The sequence below is a fragment of the Sturnus vulgaris genome, chromosome 1 (assembly GCF_052056855.1).
Source record: "Sturnus vulgaris isolate bStuVul1 chromosome 1, bStuVul1.hap1, whole genome shotgun sequence".
In the NCBI taxonomy this organism is placed as follows: domain Eukaryota; kingdom Metazoa; phylum Chordata; class Aves; order Passeriformes; family Sturnidae; genus Sturnus; species Sturnus vulgaris.
The window spans coordinates 152,555,388-152,565,386 of NC_142243.1; the positions used below are offsets into that span (position 1 = coordinate 152,555,388).

General features: G+C 44.6%; 1 protein-coding gene across 3 annotated transcripts in view; it reads right to left on the bottom strand.

The window, feature by feature from the left end:
* The window catches only part of PTK2 (protein tyrosine kinase 2), a 190,225-nt gene extending 185,192 nt beyond the window's left edge, over nt 1-5,033 (bottom strand). For all 3 annotated transcript variants that reach the window (XM_088179820.1, XM_088179829.1, XM_088179818.1), the window contains exon 1: nt 4,884-5,033. The gene's annotated coding sequence lies outside the window, so the exon portion shown is untranslated. The remainder of the gene's footprint in view (nt 1-4,883) is intronic.
* Nucleotides 5,034-9,999: the final 4,966 nt, after the last annotated feature.

Below are 9,999 nucleotides of genomic sequence, written 5' to 3' on the forward strand. Positions count from 1 at the left end.
AAATTACAGTTCCATGAGCAGGGAAAGAGTCAACATTAGAGGGAATGACTCTAAACTGACTTATACTACACTGTTATCAAGTTGGAACTCTGCAGCAAAATGAAATAGAGTTGCTTGTCAGGTTGCCTTGCCAGAAGAAAAACAAAAAGCAATGCTTCCATGCAACAGGAAGCTAACAAAAACTACTTAATACTTCCTTCATATGTCCGTTCTGCATTGGACATGACAAAAAGGGGCAGAGGGGTAATGCACAAAATCGGAGGGCAGAAACAAATTTTTGAAGTCATAGGCAAAAAAGGAAATCCAATCCAGGAGTGTTTTGCCAGTTCAGCCATGGACTGCTGCAGAGCTGAAGAACATTTAAATGCACCCAGAATTCAGACTAATGCAAGTGAATCAGACATTCTCTAACAAAGCCTGCTGCCTTCAGCATTTGTTAATTACCTCTTCCATTCTGATTTTTACTTGACAGAAGTTGCATTCAGACCCTGTAAACCAGATTTCAGAAACTATCTTCCATTTTCTTCCTAATCCATGAACCACTGACACCACTACTGAGCTGCATCTCCACATTTCAAGCACTGTCAGAGCCAGACAGAATCAGTTTCTGTGCTTCTCCTGCCACCTCTGAAACTTTTTCTTCCACACACGATTTCCCAAGACAACTCCCTCCAACAACACCTCCAACAACAATCCCTCTGATGTGCTGAAAGGTGTATGAACTGCTGAAATTTGCATGGAGATGCTTGGAAAGCTACCACACACCTGGGCAATCACAGCTGTCTCTCATGTGTCTGCTTTAATAAAAATCCAGAAAACCAGCTCAAGCCACACAAAGTTTTTTGTGCTTTTGACTGTTTGATTTTATTTTTGTAGGTTTTTTTTTAAATAAAAGCCCCAACATTCAGAAGTCTGTCCAAATACAAGATTTGTATCCCAGCATTAGGAGCATAATGCTGGACAAGCAATAAACTCCTATATTAGGAAGCTTACACAGTGGAAAAAACACAAAAGTTATACAGAAATGATAGGGAATATAAAAATTTAAGCCTATAACCCCAAACTCGCAGGTTTTTAAACTGTTGAGCCCCTAAATAACCAATTTCTTCGATAGTTTTTCTTATTAGTCGTCAACCACTGCCTGAATACGGAGAACAGGACATGAGGAACGAAAGCTTTCAGAAGGACAGAAGTCCTTCCTTTCCTACCCCCAAAATTCCCCTATTTAAACCCAGATATCTATCTGGATACCGCATTTTTCACTTAATTTCCCATTCTTTCAGCTTCCTGTCTTTGTGACAGACACAATAAACCACATCCATTGAACACTGGTAGAACACACAACTTCCAAGGCTTTTAAGTGGCATTATATACAAACCAAGAGACTCACTTGAAATTGCTAACAATTTATAAACTCTGCTCTTGCATTAATCTGCATCAAGGTTCTAGGTTTGTTTGTTTTTTTCTTCTCAAACACTTTATCACATAACTATCCTGCAAAAGTTACCATTCAGGGAGACACAGATCACTGTAGTTCAGGTGCTAAATAAATGCATTCTAAATTGATTTTTAGAGTGCTTCTCCATCACTTCTGCTCTTATTCCATACAGGAACTCAACGTGATGCAGTAAGGATTTCTTTGTTGCAGTTTTTAAAATTCTAACCTGTAATTAAAACCTTTTCAAGAAACTAAGTCAATATATCCATGTTTTCAGTGGCACTTAAAACTTCTGAATTACACTAACATGAGACGAGAGGAAACACACATTTAGTCTGCAAACCACATCTGATGGAGTTAAATATCAGTCACACCAGGAAATATATCTGGAATATGAATTTCCAGTATGAATTCCTTTTTAAGCACCTTCTGTCCAGTTACTGACATTTATCCAGAATGTGAAAATACACTTTAGGCAGTAATCTACATAAAATGTAAAGGTACAAAGGTCCAATTTAAGACAAATAAAACCACGTGAGACTATTCAAGTCTTGTGTGTTTTTACAGAGATTTAACAGCAAAATTACAACCTATTTATAGTTACCTTCATTTATAGCATTCTTCAAAACTACTTTGAGAAGTCAAAGTTATTTTTCATAGGGAAAAGGAATTCTACATAAATTCTAAGAGATGTAAAATGAATGGGAAAAGCTTGTGTTGTTATTATGACTATTATATAAAAATAAAGACCATACTACTACACACAGCAGTGCCTACCGGGGGGGAAAAAAATCATTTTGTTATACAAATGGCAATAAAAAAATTATTGAGTCTTAGTTACCCTCCTAGTGGAGAAAAAAACAAACCCACCACATTCACAGATGCATTAAAAAAACAGAACACAATCTCCTAAACCATGAAAGCCACCTCTAGTACTACTTAATCTCTAGAAAACACTCCTGCTTTTCTGTCCTCCTATCATCCTCCCCAAAATTTCTATTAGCTTAGTGGAGATCATAATCCTGAGATCCCCCATTCAATTATTACTCACATGGTAAACCATTACAAAAAAAAACCCAAAAAACAAGAAACCACCCACAAAAAAACCAAACCAAAACAAAACCCCAAAAACGAAAAACAAAAGCCCTTTCCACAACAGGTAACAGACTTGGAAGTAAAGTCACATCACTAGGTATCTTGAAAGTATTTTTAAAGCTATTTCAGCAAATTGCACATTCAAGACATGAGTGCTATTCTAAGAATATTCTCTTCTGGATGAAGTATTCCAAGAGGCTACTAGTTGACTGCTGTGTCATTACACATGCTTAGTACCTTTAATACCCAAGGCTGAGGCCAAAAACAGCATAGAGCTTTTGACAAATAAGCACTGTGTCATTTTCCTTTCATGTATACATTTTAACCTTCCTGCAAAATAAAAGGTCAACCAGCACAAACATCAATCCCAGTCATGTTCCACAAAAACTGTCTAAGACATTATAGCACAAAAGACAATTTCAGAACTGTTTTTCTCCTGTTGAGTTGCCTGTAGAGTTTTATAGTTCCGTGAGAGACCATTTGTCCAGCAACCAGTGTCTCCTCCCTTTTTCTTCTGTGAACAGGATCCCAGATTTTAGGTCCATTAAATTTCCTGCATGGATTGATCTCAAAGATAGACACACACATTCTGTACAGAATCTCAGCCACAAACCCTGCTTTAAGAAATCCAAGGGCTGTGTTCCCCATCCACAAATCACACCACACAGGCAAAGATGTTCCCACAAAGGGGGCAGGGTAACAGCCGGATTTCAGGGGTAACAAAAAAAGGCCAGGTGGAGAAAGGAAGTGGTGGAATTTTGGACGTGGACAACATCAGTGAGATAACAAACTGTTCCAAATAACTGTGTAACATTTAATGTTTTCTGGCTCCAATCCAATTTTGCTCCTGACCTTACCTAGGTTTAATAGAACCAGAGAAGATAAAGGCAGATTAACTTCGAGGAATGTGGGACTTTTCCAATTAATCCAGGACGGGGAAAAAATACATCAAACAACCTAATGCCAAAGGGGTGTGAATTTTAAAGGGACACTGCAGTACCACTTCACTATTACACTAACATTTGCATGATACACTTCAATATGAATTTACAAGTGTTTCTCTTTTAGAATGAACTTTTTGTTTAATGCCTTTACTACAGCACTGCTCTTATCCCAGTGGAAGAGCCAAAAACTGGGCTCCAGTGCCAGGGCCTGCAGTGTACCCTGCTCCCAGAGCACTGGAATAGGATTGACTGCAAGGCAGCTAACACAGAAACAGCACAGCCAACACTGTTTCAGCCAGGAAACAACAAAAAAAAGAACGGGAAATCAAAGAGTAAAGTCTACCCCTTGTCCCAAAAAAGCATCATCAGAGCACAGGAGGTCTGGGAAGAGATGTGAGAGCTGGCAATGTACAGCGTATGTTTCACAATTAGTCGCGGGGATTTGAGGAGAACAATTCTCTGTTACAGCTGCAATTCTCACTGTACTCCAAAATCAGGTTTACAACCGGAAAACGAAAATATATCAGATTTCTCCAAGAAGTGCAGAGGCTCCTCAGTGTGATCCAAGTTCTGTGGCAGCACCGGGCCGACAGGAGCCGCGCTGAGGGGACACCGCTCCCCGTCCCCGCTGCAGCCGCCGGGGGCCAGCCCCGGGTGAAGGCACCGGAGCGCTGCCCCGATTCTCTTTGGATCACACGGTCTCAGCGAGGGCAGTACCAGAACGAACCAAAAATAAACCCCCAAAGCCCACACACCTAAAAAAAGCCCCAAACCCTAAAGAGAAGAAGCCTCAACCACTTCCCCTGCGCTCCCGCTCCGGCTCCAAGAGGCAGCCACGGATTTACGCGCTCGCCCGAGGAGGGGAAGGGGCAAAGCCAGGCGGTCCGGCTCCGGCAGCGAGGGGACACCTCCTCCTCCCTTCCCTTTCCCTTTGTTTACTTTACGGACCGTCCCGCTCCACCTCGCCGCCTCCCGACACATCCGGTGGGACCGGCCGGGGCTGCGGGGCGGGCAGGGCGCAGGGGGCGGCCGGATCCCCCGGGGTGGGGGACAGGGCAGGCGGGGCACCAGATGACCTCTCCCCGCAGCCTCCTCCTCTTCCATCCCCTTCCCATCCTGCCTTCCCGGGGAGGGAAGCGGTTCTGCCCGGAGAGACCCCCAGCCCACTGCGCGGTGCCTCCTGCGCCCCGGTGTCCGCGGCAGCCCCTCCCCAGGGACACAGGAACGGGCGGCACCAGGGACGATCTTCCCTTCCCCTGCGGAGCCGCCGCCGCTCCCCGAGCCGGGGGCTGGGGCGGGGGACACGGAAGGAGACGCCGCTGCCCCCCTACACCCCCTCCCCGTGATGTAAATCGGGGCCGCTTCGCCCGCCCCCTCCCCGGGCAGCGCTCGCCGCCTGCACTCACCGCGCTGTGGGCACGGCCGCCTCCGGCGCCACGGCCAAGAGGAGAAGCCGCGGTGGAGGAGGAGGACGAAGAGGAGGAGAAGGCTCCGGAGGGTCTGCGCGGGCAGTGCCGCCTCCCTCCTCCTGCCCTCCCTCCCTCCGTCCCTCTCTCCCCGCCCTCCCGGCGCGCTGCACCATGGGATGCGCCGCTGCCCCCCCCCCCAACATGGCCGTGGGGGGGTCACGGTGCCGCCCCTCAGAGAGCGGGGCGGGGGAGGTGGGGAAAGCGCGTCCCGTCCCCGCGCCCGCCCCAAGGGCTCTCTCCTCTTCTCCCTCCCTCCCTGCCTCTTTCCTTCCTCGAGGCAGCGCAGATCCTGACGCGATCTGGCGGATTTGCTCGGGAAGAGGCGAAGTTTAACCCCTTGTCTTCTCTCAGTGGCACGGCTGGCACAGTTCTCTCATTTTAACACTGGGATATTCCAGTTGTGGAGTCTCCCGCCCTGGAGGTATCCCAGATCCTGTGCCTGTGCTCTGGGATGGCCCTGCCTGAGCAAGGGGTCGGACCAGGTGACTCTGGGCAGAGCCTGGTGCTCATAACGCCAAGGTTGCGGGTTCGGTCCCCGTGTGGGCCATTACAAGTTGAACTCGCTGATCCTTGTGCATCTCTTCCAACTCAGAATATTCTGTGTTCTGTGACACACTGTGGTCGCTTCCAACCTTACCTAGTCCATGGTTATGTGATTCTGTGATAATCTCTTTCAAGGAAATCAAGGAAATCCTTGGAATTTACTTTAAAATTACCACAGCGTTTGAGTGCTCACCAGTCATTGTGTATATTTAATAACATAAGTCTGAAATCACAGGATCATGGAATAGGAAGGGTTGGAATACACCACAGTGGGGTCCTCTGGTCTAACCTCCCTGCTCAAGCAGTGTTATCCCAGAGCACAGGCACAGGACTGTGTCCAGACAGTGCTGGAATATCTCCAGTGAAGGGAGACTCCACACCTTCTCTGGGCAATGGTGGAACTTCTGGGATCAGTTCCTGCCCATTCTTCTTGTCCCATTTCTGGGCACCAGGAGCTGAGCCTGGTCCCTGCTCTGAGCCCTCCCTGCAGACAGGGACAGACAGGGATGAGCTCCCCTCTCGGTCATATCTTCTCAAGGCTGAACAGCCCCAGCTCCCTCAGCTTTTCCTCATAAAAGAGAGATGTTCCAGCCCCTTCATCATCTCTGCTGAACCTGCTGCAGGAGCTCCATGTCTTGTACTGAGGAGCCCCGAGCTGGACATTCCAGATGAAATGTGGGAGTTGGCCTCTTCTTCCAGGGAACCAGTGACAGGACAAGAGGAAATGGCCTCAAGCTGCACCAAAAGAGGTTCATGTTGGACATCAAGAAGAATTTTTTCATGGGAAGGGTTATCAAGAATTGGAAGAGGCTGCCCAGGGATGTGGTAGAGTCACCATCCCTGGAGGTGTTCAAGAAATGACTGGACGTGACACTCAGTGCTGTGGTTTAGTTGACATGGTTGTGTTTGCTCACACAAAGTTGGGCTCAATGATTTTGGAGGTCTTTTCCAGCCTTAATGATTCTGTGATTCTGAGAAAGAGCAGTTTTAAATGTCTCTATTAATCTTTCCTTTATCTCTCATGGCACTTAAACTCAGTTTTTGCTCTCCTGGCTGCCCCAGGCAGCTGGAGCTTGAGCAGACCGCAGATTTCCACCTCTGGAAGTTACCATGTGTCTGGGAATTGGAGGCAGGGGCACAGAATCATAGAATATCATGAATTGGATGGGACTCACACGGACCATCGAGTCCAGCTCCTAGACTGCATCTAACAAGGGCTGATAGAGAACTATTCATTATAATAAATTGTACTTTGAATGTGAATTTTACTGATAAAATTGGGACTGTTTACTTCAGGGTAAGACAAGTCCCACTCCTGAACCTACCTACATTTATTAGTTTACCAGGAAACTCAAGGGGGATGTGGAACGAGTAGGGACCTAGATTGTAAATGCAGTTTTTCAGGAGAATCCCACCTGAAATGTTTCAAGCCCCTTCAGGAGCCAATCCATTAGGTAAGCTCTGAGCATGATACAAATGCAGTGAGCACTATATAAAAATGATTCCTAGAAACTCTTTTAAACAGCAGTCCAGTATTCCCATCCCATCTTTTGCAGAAATTCTGGGGCATAACCAGAAGGCTGTTGGATATCCTGGAGCCAGGATACCAAATACACTGTACCCTTTTACTGAAGCTAGATCACTATGCAGAAATGAAGGAGGAAGGGAAGAATTATTTCAATTATTTCATAATTATTGGTCTTGGGATCACTACTGATACTCTTGCCAAAAAAAGGTAGATATGTGCTGATTAATCCAACTTTCTGATGCCAGAAAGTTGGGAGACATCAATAAAGACAATCTTCATGGTAACACACAGGAAAAATCAAATGCTCCTGAGGACTGGAATGGTGAAAATAGAAGGAAATGACTGAGTGAAAGAGGAGCGTGTGTTCTGATTAATATACAGAGAAGGGGTGGTATAAATACTGGAAACTGAAAATGAAAGGGAAAATGGAGCTTCATAAATTTTTATGATACAGTTGTCACCAACAGCAGGGAATTGCACTAAATGACCCTTCCCAGCATTTGATCCCAATTACTGATCATTTCTCCTTTCTCTCTGCTTTCACCCAAAGATGTCAGAGTGCTGTAGCCTCTGAGCAAACTTGTGAAGAAGATAGTTATCCCCATTTTTCATACTAGAAAGCTGAAACAGTATTTGAGTTTCCAAAAACACAAATAATTCACTGGATGAACAGGCCTAAAAGCTAACAGCTCCTCTCCAGGGCTGTATCCTGTGTATTCAGGACTTTGTCATGCGTCGTGTGTCTAATTCATTTCATATAAGGGTTTAATAAACATTTTTCATTGAGACATTTTTTCAAATGTCCTAGCTTTAATAAATAGTTATTCCTGTATTTTTAGAACTTTATGCTCTGCAGATCCTCTAAACAATGTTGGTGTACCAATTCTCTCCAATTTACAGGTGGAAAAACTATTAAAGAGTTATTTAGGTGATTTATGGAGGAGAGAGAATAAATCCAGAACAGTGGTAGAGTTGCAAATCTGATTCTTACATTCTGTTCCATCTTCTAATAGTTTCACTTTTTCATATGGAAAAAAAAGGATGTTGTCTGAAGTCCCTGGGAGATTTTCCATTGGCTCTAATGGGATGAAGGCAAGCCCAAAATAGTCTATCAAATTGATGGTTTGTAGTAAATCCTGAACATTCTGTTTCAGGTCCTGGTGGCAGGGATTTTTTTTGATTTCTTGTTGCTTTCCTTCATCAGAATATTGCTTGTAAAAGCAGAAGCCTCCAGCAATGTACTGACTGATAAAAACAGGAGGGAATCTCCTGTGTGTTACAGAATCCAGGTTTTAGTCAAGTTTAGAGAAAACTCCATAAAAGCTGATGATTTGAGCTCTCAGCTGGGAGAGGGGAGCTGTGGTGATGTCCAGTGAAAAGTTTCTTCATTAATAATCTCAGCAGAAGCTCATGAGGCATGAGCAGTCAGGGTTACTGTCAGCACTACAAAGGCACCCACATAACAAATATACAAATCTGTGCCCTTCCTTCCTTCCTTCCTTCCTTCCTTCCTTCCTTCCTTCCTTCCTTCCTTCCTTCCTTCCTTCCTTCCTTCCTTCCTTCCTTCCTTCCTTCCTTCCTTCCTTCCTTCCTTCCTTCCTTCCTTCCTTCCTTCCTTCCTTCCTTCCTTCCTTCCTTCCTTCCTTCCTTCCTCCCTCCCTCCCTCCCTCCCTCCCTCCCTCCCTCCCTCCCTTCCTCCCTTCCTCCCTTCCTCCCTTCCTCCCTTCCTCCCTTCCTTCCTTCCTTCCTTCCTTCCTTCCTTCCTTCCTTCCTTCCTTCCTTCCTTCCTTCCTTCCTTCCTTCCTTCCTTCCTTCCTTCCTTCCTTCCTTCCTTCCTTCCTTCCTTCCTTCCTTCCTTCCCACCTGCCTTCCCACCTGCCTTCCTAGAATCCAACGAATTGTTGTCTGATTACCCCTATTTTTCTCAATTAAGTGAGGAAGAGCCCTGGTAATTAGCCCAAATCTTTACTCAGATAAACTTTTATAAGTTGTGACCTGTTCCTTTGTCTTCTAAGATCCGTGTTTTCTTCCAATTCTTGAGAACTTGTGTGGAAATTTAAAATTATTTTCTTGCCCACTCTGTCTACACAGAGGTTGTTGGTAGACGGAAAAGACAATGTCCCCTATAATTTGTTATGGAATGATTAATATGGAGGGAAGATATTTAGTTTAATACTACTGGTATTATTTGAGCAGTCCATGCCATTACCTCATTTAATTTGCAGGGCTTATTAAACCTGGTATAAACAAAAAGGTAGGAAATTTCATTATGGTGTAGCATGTATTGTCTTTCCTTCTATTAAGTGACAGAGCTGGGGGTAATGGCTCTGAAGAGAGTGAGTTCTTTCCGGTGTTTGGGAGCACAGCTGCAGCCAGGCATCCTCCACTTTCCTGCAGGATGGTAAATATTCATTAAAGGAACCAGAACAAGCAGGTAAATCTGAACTGCAGGGCTATTTCAAACTGTGCTGATGAAATAGGGATTTGGGGGGGGAAATAAAAGGAGAAAATGGCAAGATGCTAAATATTCCACATAATACACAGTAACATCCTTCATTGTAAGAGGATTTATTTTTTCTAAGTCACCTAAATCAATCTCAGATGGAGAAGTCAACTGCATATGTAAGGAGTCTACATAGTACTCTGACATTGGTGAAGGAAAAGTACATAGTAAATACCATTAAAGGCACCAAAATGTGAATGTTTATAAATCTCTGCTTCTTTTCGGATTTAAAAAAAAAAAAAATTATATCAGCATTTATGGGATTTATGGGCAGTGCCTGGAGTAGGACCTGAATGGAAAGTCGCCAGTGGAGGATTTTCTAATTTATTAAACAAAAGAAAACACAAAGAAATTCTTAAGAAAAGCTCCAAGGAAAACTGGCAAACCCACATAGGATCAGGAAGGAAATTTCAGGTAAAAAATCTGGTGTGAAAAAAACAAATCAGCAGCTGGGGGACCCACTTGATGAGTTGCTGTTA